The sequence below is a fragment of the Callorhinus ursinus genome, unplaced genomic scaffold (assembly GCF_003265705.2).
Source record: "Callorhinus ursinus isolate GAN/ISIS: 27379988/994484 unplaced genomic scaffold, GSC_fseal_2.0 scaffold4, whole genome shotgun sequence".
NCBI classification, from domain to species: Eukaryota; Metazoa; Chordata; class Mammalia; order Carnivora; family Otariidae; genus Callorhinus; species Callorhinus ursinus.
The window spans coordinates 9530805-9548733 of NW_027397066.1; the positions used below are offsets into that span (position 1 = coordinate 9530805).

A 17929-nucleotide genomic window follows, 5' to 3' on the forward strand; every position below is an offset into this window, starting at 1 on the left:
TTCATCAAGATAAAAAGCTTTTGCACAGCAAAAGAAACAGTCCACAAAACCAAAAGACAACCGACAGAATGGGAGAAAATATTTGCAAATGACATATCAGATAAAGGGCTAATATCCAAAATCTATAAAGAACTTATCAAACTCAACACCCAAAGAACAAATAATCCAATCAAGAAATGGGCAGAAGACATGAACAGACATTTCTCCAAAGAAGACATCCAAATGGCCAACAGGCACATGAAAAAGTGCTCAACATCGCTCGGCATCAGGGAAATCCAAATCAAAACCTCAATGAGATACCACCTCACACCAGTCAGAATGGCTAAAATTAACAAGTCAGGGAATGACAGATGTTGGCGGGGATGTGGAGAAAGGGGAACCCTCCTACACTGTTGGTGGGAATGCAAGCTGGTGCAACCCCTCTGGAAAACAGTATGGAGGTTCCTCAAACAGTTGAAATTAGAGCTACCGTTCGATCCAGCAATTGCACTACTGGGTATTTACCACAAAGATACAAATGTAGGGACCCGAAGGGGTACGTGTACCCCAATGTTTATAGCAGCAATGTCCACAATAGCCAATCTGTGGAAAGAGCCAAGATGCCCATCGACAGATGAATGGATAAAGAAGGTGTGGTATATATACACAATGGAATATTATGCAGCCATCAAAAGGAATGAGATCTTGCCATTTGCAAGGACGTGGATGGACCTGGAGGGTGTTATGCTGAGTGAAATAAGTCAATCAGAGAAAGACATGTATCATATGACCTCATTGATATGAGGAATTCTTAATCTCAGGAAACAAACTGAGTGTTACTGGAGTGGTTGGGGGTGGGAGGGATGGGGTGGCTGGGTGATAGACATTGGGGAGGGTATGTGCTACGGTGAGCGCTGTGAATTGTGCAAGACTGTTGAATCACAGATCTGTACTTCTGAAACAAATAACGCAACATATTTTAAGAAAAAAGGAAAAGAAGAAGATAGCAGGAGAGGAAGAAAAGGGGAGTATGTCAGAGGGGGAGACGAACCATGAGAGATGATGGACTCTGGAAGGCAAACTGAGGGTTCTAGAGGGGAGGGGGGTAGGGGGATGGGTTGGCCTGGTGATGGGTGTTGAGGAGGGCACGTTCTGCATGGAGCACTGGGTGTTATGAACAAACAATGAATCATGGAACACTGCATCAAAAACTAATGATGTAATATATGGTGATTAACATAACAATAAAAATTTAAAAAAAAAAAAAAAAGAAGAGCTCTCTTGGGCATGTCACATGCTACTGTTCCAAATAGTAACTGTAGAATTTTGAAGCAGAAACTTGAAAGATGATGACTATGGTCTTACTGTGAAGATGTGTGAATTTCACAAAAGAAAAAATCAGTAATCTGAAGAGGGGCCATATCAGTCAGAATAAGCTAGGTTCTGATATAATAACCACCAACATCAAAACTACTAAAGCAACAAAGATACATTTTTTTATCACACTGCATATTCATCAAGAATCAGCAGAGGGTTTTGCTCAACAGGCCACCCTGGAGACCAGGCTAATGGAGCAGCTCCTACCTCGGAGTAAGAGAACATAGTGGGGGCCTTACATAACAATTGAATATTCCAGCCCAGACGGTATATATGTCTCTTTCACTCACAACCCCAGGTCATCCATAGCCACAAGAGGGCCAGGAAGCCTAATCCTACTATGTGCCCATTTTCCAACATTTCTGCCTCTTGCCCTCTCCTTCTACCATTTTTTACTATAGATAACACTCAGAACTTTCAGAATGGGACAACTGAAAAAAATAACTCATGATTATATGGTTCACCACACTCTAATTCTCACATCAACCCTACCAACTAGTTTTTATCCTTCCCAATGAGCAGATGTGGAAACGGAGGCACAGACATACTCTGTAACATGCAGAGGACCCCATGACGAGAAGACAAAGGAACTAAGATTTTAGGGCAGGCACAAATGCAAAGCCACTCCCATCCTTTCCACAACACCACACTACCATTTACGGCCCTACTTTCCCTTTCAAATGAGTTGGCATTTTCATTTCAGGTCCATCCTGGCCAAACCGAAAAAGGAGAGGGGCATACTTAGCAAAATATGTTTAATCAGAGAGAAGGAATAAGGGTAGAATGCGGAATTGGCTCGATTTTCTTTGGCCGTCTTTGTCTTCTGTGAGTGGATGGAGAAAGGAAGGGGCACCAAACACAGAGCAGATCAGAGGCTTCTGATAATCCCAGGGAAGTGTATGCTTATTTTTAAAGATTCTACAGGGATTCAGACATGTGTACACCAGCCCCATGTGAAACTCATGTTTCATGGAGTTGATTCCTTATGAACCATAAAACAGCTTTCATTTGTCCCTAGTGTTATTTGTAGAAATATGTATCAGAGAGATCAGAAAATGATTATATAGTCTCCTTTCAAATGGTCCCAATAAGCAGCCTGTTGTATTTCTTGGTTAGGTCAGCGGATTCGGTTATGTTTCAAGTTCCTGCCAGTTGGGACCGCCTTCGTGCAAAGATTTGCACAAGTTTAGCTTTCAGCTAGAACACAGAATTAGTGTCATTTCAGGGATCTGATTTAAACTTTCTGTAATTCAGTGGGTTAAGTTTGTTGTACTTATTTGTGAAATATTTTCTGACACCTTATTACAATTACTTTATACCCCCAATTACAACCTGAGTCCTAAGGGAAAAGTCTGATCCATTGGCCTGAGCCCCTTGTGGCATATTCTGCTATTTCATATAAAAGCCCCATTTCTCAAGGCTCAAAGATACCATATTCTAAAACAAAAGCTCCCAAGAAGGGCAAACCTTTAGCCAAAAAAAGGACAGAATGTAGAAAAGAGAAACATTAGGTTATAAACCTTTAATTCATAAAAAGTTTAAACTTCCAGAATCAGGGATTTTTATCTCCAATATACATAACAGTAGAGCAAGGCAAGAAAATGAATGAGCCTGGACTGGACCCCTCACCAAAGGCAACTGTCTTTGCATATTCCATGAGGCAATTTATGAGACATACCTACCAGGTGTTTGAGCAGAGAGAAACTGTCTGTATAGTATGAGGGTTGATCCTTATGTTTCCCTAGTAGCAGTGCTAAATGGAGGTCAAATGTGAAGAAGACAGGCAAGTCATCCCCATGTCTCCTCCTAAGGAAGGAGCCTTATATACTATCACATCTCAGCTCCTCTGGCTACACAGGTGGAAATGGTGTGCTTGAGCTATCTTGGCTTGCTAATTACCTAGCTAGGCCTGAATCCATGCCTTTCGTGAGGGTTCAAATGAGCCCCTGCTGTGTTCAGTGTTAGTTCCCAGTTGTGACTGACTGCCAAAGTAGCCTTGGATGGTTCCCAGCTCTCTCTGAGCCTCATCTGTAAAATGGGGATAGTAACATTTACCTGCATGGAACTGATTGATGGGAGCATTAGAGGAGGTTATATTTCCATAATATACCCTTCATATTGCTGACAACCCACTTTGTGAGATCACAGAAAATGTATGTATTGGTCTCTGTTCCCCATTCCTGGCACAGAGTTCCTAAAACCTTCGTAATTCCTAAATCCCTTGGAATTTCTTGAGAGATAGGAGTGTCTTTTGTTCAAATGAGGTGACTCTTGGTGGGCTCCTGGGTGGGGGCTGGTCACCAACAAGACCAAGCCATGATTAGAAGCCCCACTCCCATCCTCCAGCAAGGGGAGAAGGACTAGAAATAGAAGTTAATAATTGATCATACCTGTGTGATGAAGCCTCCATAAAAATCCCAAAAGGATGGGACTGGGAGAGCTTCCAGACTGGAGAACACGTGGAGGTGTGGGGTGAGCGGCATGCCAGGAGAAAGCATGGGAGCTCCGTGCCCTTCCCACTTACCTTGTCCTATGCATCTCTTCCATTGGTGTGTTCATCCGTATCCTTTATCATAGCCTTTAATAATAAACATAAACAGTAGGTAAAGTGTTTTTCCTGAGTTCCATGAGCCCCTTTAGCAAATTAACTGAACCCAAGGAGGGGTTAGTGAGAATCTCTGATTTATAGCTAATGAGTCAGAAGCACAGGTGACCAGCTGGACTGGGGACTGGTGTCTGAAGTGGGAGAGGTCTTATGGGATCTGACACGTTTAGCCTGTGGGATCTGACGCTCTCCAGATAGTGTCAGAATGAAGTGAATTGTAGGGCACCCAGTTTGGTGGGGAAAACCCCCACATCAGGTGTCAGAAGTGTTGCGGGTGTGGTCGTGGTGTCAGCAGAAAGGAGAAACATAGGGGGAAGTGTGGGTTTTCCCACCACACACTTAAAATCACATTGGTCTGTTTATGAGTCTCTCTACCCCGCTTGACTAAGACAGTCTTAGAGAAAGGCCTCCATCTTGTTCCTCTTTGTGTCCCCTGTGCCAGGTGCAGTCAAATATTTGACAGATAAGTAATCAATTAAATGACGTGTGTAAATTACACACCCCAGGTGTCCTCCAGCTTTTCTTCAATGCCAGCTGAATGTCCATTGCTCTTTGCACTATATTATTCTCATACCTAGCTGAAAATTCCACCTGTATTTTCAGATGAGCCAGAAGCTCTTTCAACAGTGGGAGAATAAGTTTATATTTAGTCTAGAATTAAATAAGCATTTAGTATAGATAAATCTATCATATTCTTTTAATTTAGTAACATTCAAAACAGGTCAGTCCAATTTATGTATTTTGAAATTACATACCATTTATTTCCTATTTTAACAGTAATAAATGACCACTGCATTCCTCACTCTCAACCCTGCCAAGAGCTCTTTCCTACTACAACTTTCCCTGTCTGGGAGCTCATCTGCCCCTCCTGCAATCCAAGTCCAAACCATTTAAAGATCTCAGTTAAGCCAGCCACCTAAATCTTCTAAGTCAGATGGACTTTTTTCTGTAGGAGTGTTAGCTTATGCCCCACAACCTCCCAAGTCTTTATATATTCATTGTGCATTTCTTTAGATCCTACTCAACTCACACAGGCCTCATCTATCAAGCCAGCTTCTAAGTTTCTCCAGGTCAAAGAAGTTTCTTCCCCTGGGGGTTAAAAAAAAATGGGAAAAAGACAGTCTCTTAAATAGTGTTGGGAAAACAGGACAGCAACATGCAAAAGAATGAAACTGGACCGCTTTCTTACACCATATACAAAAATAAACTCAAAATGGATTAAGGACCTAAATGTGAGACCTGAAACCATGAAAATCCTAGAAGAGAACACAGGCAGTAATTTCTCTGACGTTGGCCGTTGTAACATTTTTCTAGATATGTCTCCTGAGGCAAGGGAAACAAAAGTAAAAATAAACTATTGGGATGGGATTAAATCAAAATTAAAAGCTTCTTCACAGCAAAGGAAACAGCCAACAAAACTAAAAGACAACCTAGTGAATGGGAGAAGATGTTTGCAAATGATATATCCAATAAAGGGTTAGTATCCAAAATAGATAAATAACTTATACAACTCAACACTAGAAAACCAAATAATTAATTAAACAATGGGCAAAAGACATGAACAGACATTCCTCTGAAAAAGACATCCAGGGGCACCTGGGTGGCTTAGCTGGTTAAGCGTCTGCCTTCAGCTCAGGTCATGATCTCAGGGTCCTGGGATCGAGCCCTGCATCAGGCTCTGTGCTCAGCTGAGGTTCCATGCTCATCAGAGAGACGGCTTCTCCCTTTCCCTCTGCCCCTGTCCCCGCCCGTGTGCTCACTTCCTCGCTCTCTTTCTCAAATAAATAAATAAATAAATACAATCTTTAAAAAAAAAAGAAGATATCCAGATGACCAATAGACACACAAAAAGATGCTCAACATAACTAATCATCAGGGGAATGCAAATCAAAACCACCATGAGGTATCACCTCACACCTGTCAGGATGGCTAAAATCAAAAACACAAGAAACAAGTGCTGGTGAGGATGTGGAGAAAAAGGAACCCCCTTGCACTGTTGGTGGGAATGCAAAGTGGGGCAGCCACTGCAAAAAGACAGTATAGAGGTTCTTTGAAAAATTAAAAATAAAACTATCCTATGATCCAGTAATCGCACTGTTGGGTATTTACGCGAAAAATATGAAAACACTAATTCAAGGGGATGTGAGCACCCCTATGTTTGTTGCAGCATTGTTTACAATAACCAAATTATGGAAGCAATGTGTTTATCAATTCATGAAAGGATAAAGAAGATGTGGTATATATACACAATGGGATATTACTCAGCCATAAAAGAGAATGAAATCTTGCCGTTTGCAACAACATGGATGGAGCTAGAGGGTATTATGCTAAGCGAAATAAGCCAGTCAGAGAAAGACAAGTGCCATATGATTTCACTCATATGTGGATTTTAAGAAGCAAAACAAAAAAAAAAAAAAAGAGAGAGAGACAAACCAAAAATCAGACTCTTAACTCTAGAGAACAAACTGATGGTTACCAGAGGAGAGGTGGGTGGGGGATGGGTGAAACAGGTGAAGGGGATTAAGAGTACAGTTATCATGATGAGCACTGAGTAATATAAAGAATTGTTGAATCACTATATTATATACCTGAAACTAATATAACGCCATATGTTAATTACCACTGGAATTAAAATTTTTAAAAAGACATTCAAATGGAACCAGAAGTCAAGACTATAACTCAATTATTATCATTACCCCTTAGCAACCAAGTTGGAAGCAATATTCAAAAGAAGGGGGAAGGGATCGCGTAGAATCTGTAGTGCCTGGTCTTCATCTCATTAACTGTGTAAAAACATGGCAATTTTTTAAAAGCACAAGGTTCTTGCTTTTTTCTTCAAAGCAACATGGCAATATCCATTGGGAGAATCAAGTCCCTCAGAGTTTCTCATCTTACCACGCCAGTATTCTAACAGATTCCCCTCCATCCTGACAATGAATGCCTTAGTCAGCCTCCCAACAGAAAAACCAAGCTGGGAGAAGACAGAGCAGGGCAAGTACAAGCTCTTGCAAGTTGAAATTTAAGCTGCTCTGAGTGTGTGCTAAGTGAGTGATCCCAGTGACGGAGCAGCAAGATCTGAGCCTTGTGGCTCCATACTGGACCAGGCGGTGAGCAGGGGCTTCAGGCATACAGCCCAAATCACTGGGTACTTCACTCTGTGGGTGAGACATTCCGTCTCCCCAGAATGAAGTGCTCGCTCTCAGGGGAGCCCCCAGCTCTGCCCTGCATGTAACTAGATACACTCAAATTTCAGTTCCTCGTTCTGCTGGTGCAACACTTTATACTTCAACTGTGAAGAACTGAATTATGTAAAAAGAGATTTAAAACAAATTTGAAAGACATAATGTCCTAAGTGAAGACTTTTTTAAATATTCCTCGATTTTTGTTTGCTTCCAAAGGACAAAGGGATTAACTCCAGCTATCCTAAAAGGGGGTGTAGTCGAGATGCCCAATTAATGGGCGAATCAAAACTAAACATAGCTACCATTTTTTGGTCTTTCTTAGTTCCAGGCACCATGTCAAGAAGTTTATCAACATCCTTTTATTTAGGATGGCAATCCCATGAGACAGTTCTGAGTTTTATAGATGAGGGAACATCTCAATGAAGTGAGTGGCCTGTCCATGGTCACATACAAGGGCCAGACTAGGGTGGGGAAAGAGAGGCACCTAAGTACAGAATTTAAGGAGGCACTCACTCTCAAGCTTGTACAAGTGCAGGGCCACCACCAGAGTGTGAGTGCCACCTTAAATTTACATCCTAGGAGCCTCCCTTGCTTCACCCTAGCCCTGTCATGTGCAACACAGCAGTAGTACACCTGGGATTCAAACTCAGGTCCATCTTTTTCCAAAGCCCTCGATCACACCACTCATTCTGTTGTGAAGACAAGCAACTTTATGCATGATACTTTGTTCTAAAAGATGAATCTCCACATAAGCATCCTGAAAGCTGACATCACTGAAGTGTGCCTTCAGCCCTAGGAACCCAGTAGAGTAGCATGTGGGGTGTGACAGGTGCACACCTACACATACACACACCCCAGCATCACAAAAGGCCCTTCGCCACTATAAGAGAACCAACCCCTCAATCAAGCTGTAATCACAGGGTAACCCAATATTCTAAGAGGAAAAATCATTTTGTAGCTGTCCCCAATATGAAACAGGAGAGAACAAGAAATCTGCTATGTCTATTTGAAACCTAAGTTATTGATCAATTTGTTCTGGGACAGAGGATGCAGTGTGTATTTTTCATCAATGTAAAAACCAAAACCAAAGTTATGATTAAATAACCATGGTCAACTCCCCAGGCCTGACTCTACCCTGCTCCCAGCTTAAGCCATAAAACTTCTAATTGTTCACCAGGGGTGGAATAAAACCTATGTTTCTGGAGGGCAGTAAGCTTGATTGCCATGAAGCTCACCGTCATCACTATGGGCTAGAAAGGGGACAGGAGCACAGACCATTGCCTTGTAAAAAATACTCTTTTCTTCACCTGTTGTTGGTGGAGAGGATGTGTGGAAATTCTACAATGTCCGAGTTTGTCAAAATTACCTCAGTTATGAGAGGAATTACTCAAAATGGCTTTTTTCCCATGCCACTCACCATTTCCCATTGTAATTTTCATTTTCCTCTGAAAAGCATTTTTACCAGAAATAGAATGGCATATTTAGATTGAGAATGGGTATCAGGGCGCCTGGGTGGTTCAGAAGGTTGAGTGTTTGCGTTCGGCTCAGGTCATGATCCCAGGGTCCTGGGATTGAGTCCCGCATCAGGCTCCCTGCTCAGCGGGGAGCTTGCCTCTCCCTCTCCCTCTGCTGCTCCCCCTGCTTGTGCTTTCTCTCTATATATATCTCACTGTCAAATAAATAAAATATTTTTCTTAAAAAAAGAAAAGAAAATGGGTATCAGCAAGGTAGCCTCCCAGTCCAAAATGAGTTGGTCTGATAGGCATTTGTCAGAAGCCACCGGCTTCAAGACGGTAAGAGGTTGTGGGGAGTTGGCTCACAGGGGGCATAAGGAGAAACTAATGTTTTGATACTCTACACGATGGAGAAAGGTTTCTTTCTAACAGCAAAATGCCAAAGATTTAGCTTGGCAAGACAGAAAATTGGCCCATAAATGTTTCATGTTGTTTGTAGCTTAGTCTGAGAAAACAACAAAATCATGATATTTCAGTTCTGGTTTCCATCCCAAGTATCATATTTTCATCTCCTCCAGCAAAGGAAAAGAAAATGGTGGAACTTGCACCATATGTAAGGTGACCCTTTGTCACTTTAATTCCTAAAGATTCATTAGAGACTTGATGCTTCTGGCATCCCCCTGGGAACTGGCTAGAAATGCAGCCCCATGTTCCCTGCTCCAGACCTACTGAATCAGACAGTGCATTTTAACAAGATCCCTGGCTATTCGTGGGCATGTTAACGTCTGGGAAGCACAGTGTTAACTTTGAGACTGGAGATGAAGAGCAAAGTGGTAATAAAAGTAACAATCATCATCGTTACGACTGATGGAGCACTTACACGGAGCTTAAACAGTGCCATGTTCTTTTCCATATATTGTCATTGACTCTCCACAGTAACCCTGAAAGGAATGCATTTCACAGATTAGAAAGTTGACACTCAAAAAAAGTAAATAACATCTTTTTTTTATTTTATTTTACTATGTTATGTTAATCACCATCTTAATGCTCACTATTTGATAAATGGCAGAGCCAAGTTTCTATCCCAAGTCTCTCTGATACCCAACCCAGCCTGCTCTTGTGATAAAGGACACACCAGCTTCCTAGAATTCCTTGGATTCCATGATGTGGTTCCTGGACCTGAGGATAAAATGCCACATCTCTTTAGGTAGTTCTGAAATCTTTCCTTTTGAATAAAAACCTTCAAAACCCTACTAGAGGTAGACAGTTAAAAAAAAAGTCTGCATTCCCCAAAAGTCACAAGCCATAAATGTAATCAAGATATTGTAAACTATTAAATAAAACAGTGGAGAAAAATCTCTTCAGTGTATTAGTCCACTGAAAATTGTCTTTTTCAGCCTTCCATGAAACAATGATATCACAGTGAGATCTCTCATCATTGACAAGTAGAAATGATAAGCTCTCAATACCCTAGCCTGACGCTCAATGAACTCCTTAGGTGTCTTTTTTTTTTTTTTAATACTTCATTTTTGTAGAGCAGTTTTTGATTTACAACTAAATTAAGAGAAAGGTACAGAGATTTCCCATATGCCCTTCTGACCCCACACATGCAGAGCCTTCCCCATTACCAACATCCCCACCAGAATAGTACGTATGTTACCATTGATAAACCTACACTAACACATTGTAATCACCCAAAGTCTGTAGTTTACCTTAGGGTTCACTCCTGGTGTTTGATGTATGTGCTGTAGGTTTGCATAAAGACATGTATTCACCATTACACCACTACCATGCAGAGAAATTTCACTGCCCTTAAAACCTCCATGCTCCATCTGTTCATACTTCCCTCCCCCCAACCCCTGACAACTGCTAATTTTTTTTATTAATTCCATAGTTTTGCCTTTTCCAGAAAGTCACATAGTTGGAGTCATACAGACTGGCTTCTTTCATTTAGCAATATGCACTTAGGTTTCCTCCATGTCTTTTGATGGCTTGGTAGCTCATATCTTTTTAACGCTAAATAATACTCCATTGTCTGGATGTACTTAAGTTTATTTATCCATTCACCTACTGAAGAATATCTTGGTTCTTTCAGGTTTGGGTAATTATAAATCAAGCTGCTCTAAATATCTGTGTGCAGGTTTATGTGTGGACATAAGTTTTCAACACTTTTGGGTAAATACCAATGAGCACGATTGCTGGATTATATAGTAAGAGTATGTTTAGTTTTGAACTAAACTGTCTTCCAAAATGGTTGTACCATTTTGCATTCCCATGATGGTATCTTTTTTCATGTTATATCCCTGGTTCTTTGCACCATAGCACGTAGTGTTATGCACCCAGCACATAGCAGATACCCAATAGATATTTGTGGAATAATGAAAGAAAGAATTGTTGTATACATTTTTTTTCTAATCACTAAGCACTCACTTGTTCAGCAAATATTTATGAAGCACCAACAAACTCAGACAATGTGTTAGATATCATCTAATGGAAGATATTAAGCTTTATTTTGTTTTCGAATACTCAGAATAGCACAGGCTTTGGGTCATACAGATCCAGAGGTGCATCCTGCTTCTGTCATCATGCCAGTCTCTGCCGGTCTGTTCCAGCACCTACTGAATGGGACAAAAACGAGTTAATTTCTTGGGTGTTGGGGTGGAGTAACTGAGATAATGTATATGAAATGAGAATCACATGCTTACTACATAGTATAAGCTCAAAAGTAGTAGCTAGAATCATTGATATCATTTGTTTATGATAAAAGATTTTCCATCTTTTAAATCTTTACAAAAATGGGTGTAAGTCCATATTCTTCACAAATCCATTCTTCTTTTGAGGTGAAGTCAGTTTCACGGTGGCCTTCCCTAAAAAGAATAATTAATTAGGAACTCCAAGAGGAAGCAAGAGACATCCAAATGTCTCCCAGAAATCCTGGCTTGAAAGCAGCCTTGGTTAGTTTGGGGGAAACCCAACACCAGACCAAGTGTGGGGAGAGGAGAATGCCCCCTTTGCTGCAGGTGGAGCCTCCTGCCACAGGCCTACAGCAACAGATCTTATAGACCTTACATAGATCTGCCACCTCCCAGAGAAATAAAACTCATATTTACTATGACATTATCACAATGGGGGAGGGAATCCTTTTTTCCAACAGTTGATGAGTGTGACTCTGTAAGTGGACACCTTACTAGACATATCTGAAATAGGAAACTAGCTAGGTCACTTTCTGAAAGTTCTGGCATCTTCTCTATACACCTTCATCAACAAACACCAAGCAAAAATAATAACCCTAGGAATCAAGAAAAATGGCCACCAGGAAGTAACCTCAGCCCTTCCTTGGCATGGTTTTCATATGTGTGTCTGCCAGCCCCTGGGGCTTCCTGTCACCCCACACAGCTAGACATCTTTCTGCCTTGTCAATATTCATTGTTATCAGGGCTCCCCTAAACAAGTTTCAGGAGGCTCTGATGTTGTGTTTTTGGATCAATGTTCAAATAAGCCAAGACATTTTCTTGTGCTAGTTAAGAGTGTGGCCTCTGGAGTTATACTGGCTGTAATTCTCATTAGCTAGGGCACCTTGGACAAATTACCTACACCTTTGTGTCTCAGTTTCACCATCTGTAAAATGAGGATAATACAGTATCTAATAATAGCATCATTTTCAAGACGTTAAAAAAAAAACATAACACAAACGTAGGGTGCATAGCTTCAAAGCTTTTTCTAACTCATTATTAAGTAGGGAACCAACAGGTTGTAAAAATGGTTCAAGGAACATCTGAGGGATTGAGATTTTATAGACACTAAAGAAATTATATCAAAATAAGACCATTAGATTTTAGCTGTAAAGCTGGTTAATATCCTATAGGCAATAAATCCATAACGTTTGGAGTTATCTTGTCCACTATACATCTCTACCAGACAAAACCTACACATTGACAAGTGATTTGAAGAGTCTGGACCCTAAGTAACAATAAATGTGAGATGAAGATACCCCCTAGAGCCACACCATCAAATATGGTAGCCACTAGCCTCATCTGGCTACTTAAATACAAATTTAATTAAAAATAAATAAAATTAAAAATTCAATATCTCAGTAATCACATTTTTCAGTGCTCAATAGCCAGATGTAGCTAGGGGCTGCTGTGTGGGAGAGGGTAGAATAGAGCATTTCCATCATAGCTCAATGCTATAGGGGATAGCAGCACCCTAAAGAATTCTTGGGTGGCAGTGTTAGCTTCCTATGGGTGTCAAAACAAAGTACTACAATGTTAGTGGCTAAAACAACACAGGGGCTCCTGGGTGACCTGGTGGGTTAAGCATCTGCCTTCGGCTCAGGTCGTGATCCCGGGATCCTGGGATCAAGCCTGCACTGGGCTCCCTGCTTAGTGGGGAGTCTGCTTCTCCCTCTGCCCCTCCCCCTACTTGTGCTCTCCCTCTCTCTCAAATAAATAAAATCTTAAAAAATAAAAAAATATATAAAAATTAAAATTAAAAAATAAAACAACACAAACTTATTATCTCACGGTTCTGTAAGTCTGTAAGTCTGGCTGAGCTCAATTGGTCTCTCGGTTTGCTCCATTTGCTCCACTTTGCTCCAGGTTTCCCAAGGCCAAAGTCAAGGTGTCAGGCAGCTGGGCTCTCACTGGGGAGCTGTGGGGAGACTCCACTTCCAAGCTCCATTAGGTAGAGAATAGGACGGAGGCTGACTTCCTTGCTGGCTGTCAGCCAGGGGCTGTGGTCCTTCTGCTTTCCATGTGGCCCTCTCTAGCAACACAGGTCAAGTCCCTCAGATGTCTCCAACTCCTCTTCTGCTGTGTCTCTCAAACTGACAACAGCTGGAGAAGGGTCTCTGCTTTTATTATTAAAGCCTCCAGTGATTAGATCGTGCCCTCTCAGACAATCCAGTAGGATATCCCTATCTGAAATTCTATGGCCTTAATTACATCTGCAAAGTCTCTTTTACCACGTGACATCATAAATTCACAGTATTCGGGGATTAGGATGTGGACACCTTCGGGGAGCCGACGTTCTGCCTGACACGGTGGGCTTGCTAGACAATGTTGAGTATGATCTCAAGAGAATGTGAATCCCAACTTTGGTCTTGTTTCCAAGCACTGGGTAATTTTTCCTAACTTCACAGGGCTATCATGAAGATTAAATGTATGACCCACCTAACATGCCTAGAACAGGGCCTGGTGTAGAATAAGGGCTATAGAAGTGTGCCATTAAACCTTCTGTGCCTTAGTTTCCTTAACTGTGAAAAATCTGAGTGGTAACTGTGGCTTCAGCATGAGGCTGTTGAAAGGATTTAAAAGCTAACTCGTATTAAGAATCAAGCACAGTGTTCCTAACATAGAGAAGGCTCAGAATGCCCTTGGTCTTGGTGAAGGGACAAAGGGGGCAGTGTTGACAAACAGTAGTCTTGCCCCTACGGGGCAGAGGAAGAAAGGCCCAGCTCCCCGCCAACCCCATCCACCCACCCCCCTGCACCCTGCATTTCAGGTGCAGATGGAGGGACAGCAACCAAACCCACAGGGGCCCAATGAGGACAGCTCCCCCCACACACACACTCCTTCCCCCCCTTCCCCCAGTGAGCTGTCTATCTGGAGCAAAACATCTCACACTTCGTCCCTGGCTCACGAGGAGAACAGGAACTTGCGGGAGAGTAGGCCAGAGAGGACACGGGCAAAGGAGAAGAATAGCCAAAGGCCTCCTAGGTCCCTCCATGAAAGCCAAAAGAGCCACTGCAGGTTTGAGTCCTCCTCTCTGTAGCCTTTTGGAGTGTAAAATCAATGTGAAAAGAGCAGATTTTATTGGCCTATTATTAAAAGCAGAACTCAAGCACTTTGGATCTTGATCTTGTCTGTGAAACTGCTCCTGCCTCCCCCGTGCGGGGCGGGGTGGGCGGGGGTGGCACTATCTCTCCATCTTTTGTGTCCACACTGCATCCCCACAGAGACTTCAAGTGGCAGCAATTCTGTCACTTCCTTGTACTCATTTTTGTTGCAGGTAGAGATCTCATGAGGCTCATGCACACCTATACGCAAGGAATGTGCCTCTCTTTTCTAGGATTCACTATGATGTTTGTGCTGAACCCCTATTCCCACCAGGAGGCTCATGTCACTCTGAATGGGGTGTCCCACTCCTCTGCCTGGAGTCTTACACACAACTTGAGGTTGACATAGAACCAAGGCTGTGGGAACCGTGCAGGGCTGGGAGGATGGCAGGGCAGCTGGTCATCACCACCACCAAGCCACACCCTCAGCTGGTATGTCCAGCATCGGGATAACCCTCAGTGGTTGGTTGCTACAGGACACTCCTGGGTGCATCTCATGTTCTGCCCTGAGACTGGCTTTCCCATAAGTCTGTGCTGTTCTGCACACACAGAAGCGTTTGTGATTGCTCAGCCAGCCACACCAGCTCTACAATCTTCAGAGCCATCACAGACAGATATGCCCAGCCATTTACCCTTGACTCATGAAGCTTTTTTTCTGATATAATCTCCCCGCACAGGTACACACATCCAAGACAGCCCTCCTCACCTCTTGCTTCTTCTCTAGTCAGGAGGTAGCCACCAAAGCCGCTTCCCCAGCCCAGAAGGGTGAGAGTTCCCAGACTGGTCACATGGATAATCACTTAAAACTAATTATTCACTTGTGTCGGAGAGATGGCCCCCAAACATCTGGTTCAGATAATCCTCCTCTCCTCCCCGAAGCCCAGCCTGAAACATTCTACCAAATGTTGCAGGAAAACATACAACCTGCGCAGCATCCTAGCTGTCCATGGCCAACTGTGCGGGCCAACCTCTGGGGACAAATCTGCACCCAGCAGAGAAGCTCTGATTTCAGTGTGGTCATTTTCCACGATTCAGGACAGAGCACACCCACCTCCTCCCTCTCCATCACCCCAAGAGAGGAACCTCACCCTGAATCATACTCTAAACTCTAAGGCACTGCCACCAGGGAGAGTTCTATGATGCTGGCATTTTACACTTTCCACAAAATCCCTCCATTCATTCATTTGTTTATTCAACAAACCTTTAAGAGGATTCCCCAACTAGATCCAAGGTGCCAGACAGTAGGAATTTCAGAGAAAGTCTACAGGATCACCTGTTACAAGCCTCTCTTGCTAGAGAGCAGTCCTGGAGAGGGGGAGGTAACACTCAGAGCCCACAACTACTTCAGTAGTTGGGTAGGGCAGCCTGGACTACCACCTACTGTGCTGATCACTACATCCATGGGGACACTGAGGCCTGAGGTTCCCGAGCACAGCTGGCTGAGGAGGTCAGCTCAGACATGCAGACTTTCTCTTCCTCCTCTTCTGTCCATCAGCCCCCCAGACCAAGGAGAAAACATCAGTTTAGTTTCATGCTCTCTGCTGTTGTTGCTACAACAACTCCATTCTCACCAGCAAAGAGATCCTTGTTATTCATCTGGTTGCCATATAAAGGAATTTAAAACTTTCCAGAACCTTCAAGGGCATCTACTACATTGAACTTTGTCTAAAACGTATCAGCAGTTTTTGCTTTCCACTCTGCGAGGAGTGGCTTGAAAACTTCCTCACTATTAGAGATGTCCCAACCCTAATTCCCTGTGGCTTCTCCCAACCCTTACAGTTAGTCAGCCCCCACCTCTCTACCTGTGGGCCTGGAGAGCTGGCTCCACTGTCACCTCAACCCATCTCAGCAGCTCTCCAGCTGACCTCTTAGCTTCCACCCACCACTATCCCTAGAGTGATCTCTATAAAATGCCAGTCTAGCCAGGACCCCTGCCCACCCAAACCATTGAAGTCATCCTCATGGCTTCCTAAGCTCTCCAGCTGACCTCATGGCTCCTAAGAAATAATTCTGAAGAACTTCATTGGCAAGACCTTACACGATCTGACACCAACTGACCTTACCAGCCTCGTCTTCCAGTACTCTCCACGTCCGTCCTCCCGGCCCTGTGATACAGTGACACCAAATGCCACACTGTTCCCCACTACCCTGTTTCATGTTTTCATAGCATTCCATACCCAGAATGCCTTTCCCTACGCCTCCACCTGGAGATCTCAAAGTCACCCTCACCCATTCAGTTGTCAACACATTGGTTAACTATTCACCATTGCCCTAAGAAAGTGAATTGTGGCTTTGTCTATTCCTGTGTTACTTTGCCCATTTACCTATCATGTTGTGCATTGTTTGCTAAACTAAACACTGCGCACTGTTTAGCACAATTATTTTAATAAATCAATAACAAGACTTGTATTTTTAATTTATTTATAATTCCTAACATAGTGCCATGGCATATGGTAAACACTCAGGTTATGTCTGACAAAGAAAGGAAAGGAAGGGGAGGGGAGGGAAGGGGAGAGGAGAGGAGGGAAGGGGAGGGGAGGGAAGGGAAGGGGAGGGGAGGGAAGGGGAGAGGAGAGGAGGGAAGGGGAGAGGAGAGGAGGGAAGGGGAGGGGAGGGAAGTGTTGGGGAGAGAAGGCTTGGGAGGGCTAAGGGAGGGGAGGGAAGGGGAGGGGAGGGGAAGGGGGAGGGAAAGGTAGGGGAGGGAAGGGGAGGGGAGGGTGAAGGGGAAGGGAAGGCGAGGGAAGGGGAGATGGGGGGAGGAGAGGGGAAAAAAGAGAGAGAAAAAGAAAGGCCAAGATGCCCCTAACCCAAGTTCACCTACACTTTCTTTTCCCCATTTCCACCCTCTACCTGCATCTGACAGCAGTACTACATATTCGTCAGGCCATTTCTTAACTTTGGGATACTGTAGATGAAGGAGCTGAAGCAGTATTTGCAGTGTGAGGCAGAATTTTTTTTCCTATATACTCCCATTAAAGCCATCAAAAAATTAGATTAGTGGTTTTGACATTTTTCTGCCTGCTTGCTGATCTAAGCCTCTAAATAGAGCCTCTATAGTCCTTTCTTATAGCCCATCTCAGTGTTTATAAGGTGGTAGAAGTTGTGGGACTTACCTGTCGCTGGGCCAAGGTCAGAGGGAGCAAAGCACAGCTTTATTAGACTTTGGAAAAGTTCCCAATAGGAGGCTCCTTCTCACATATATGCATCGTAGCTGGTAAAATACCTCTAGCAGCTTCTAACCCTGCTGAAAGGGTGGGCCATGGCCAGTAACCCTCACCTAATATATCAGTGCAGATCTTGCTCCTACTATGTTTTGTTCCTTACTCCTTCACTCCATGGCTGGGCTGTGTGAGGCCACTAGAAAATTGTTAGAGTTCCCTTCCCTCAGGACAGTCTTGCTACTCAGATTCACTACAGGTGGGGACTGGGGGTTTATGCCTTGTGGCAGAATCAGAGGTTACCTGATTCTACCCTACAAACAGGGGTACCTTAAAAA

At 43.2% G+C, this 17929-nt stretch overlaps 1 long non-coding RNA gene across 1 annotated transcript; it reads right to left on the minus strand.

Annotated features, from left to right (window-relative positions):
- Positions 1-11095: 11095 nt before the first annotated feature.
- LOC141372570 (uncharacterized) lies at positions 11096-13900 on the minus strand. The gene is made up of 3 exons (XR_012377853.1): positions 13121-13900; positions 11303-11464; positions 11096-11212 (listed from the first exon to the last, which is right to left on the minus strand). It is a non-coding gene; the product is annotated as an uncharacterized lncRNA (long non-coding RNA).
- Between the last annotated feature and the right edge of the window lie 4029 nt (positions 13901-17929).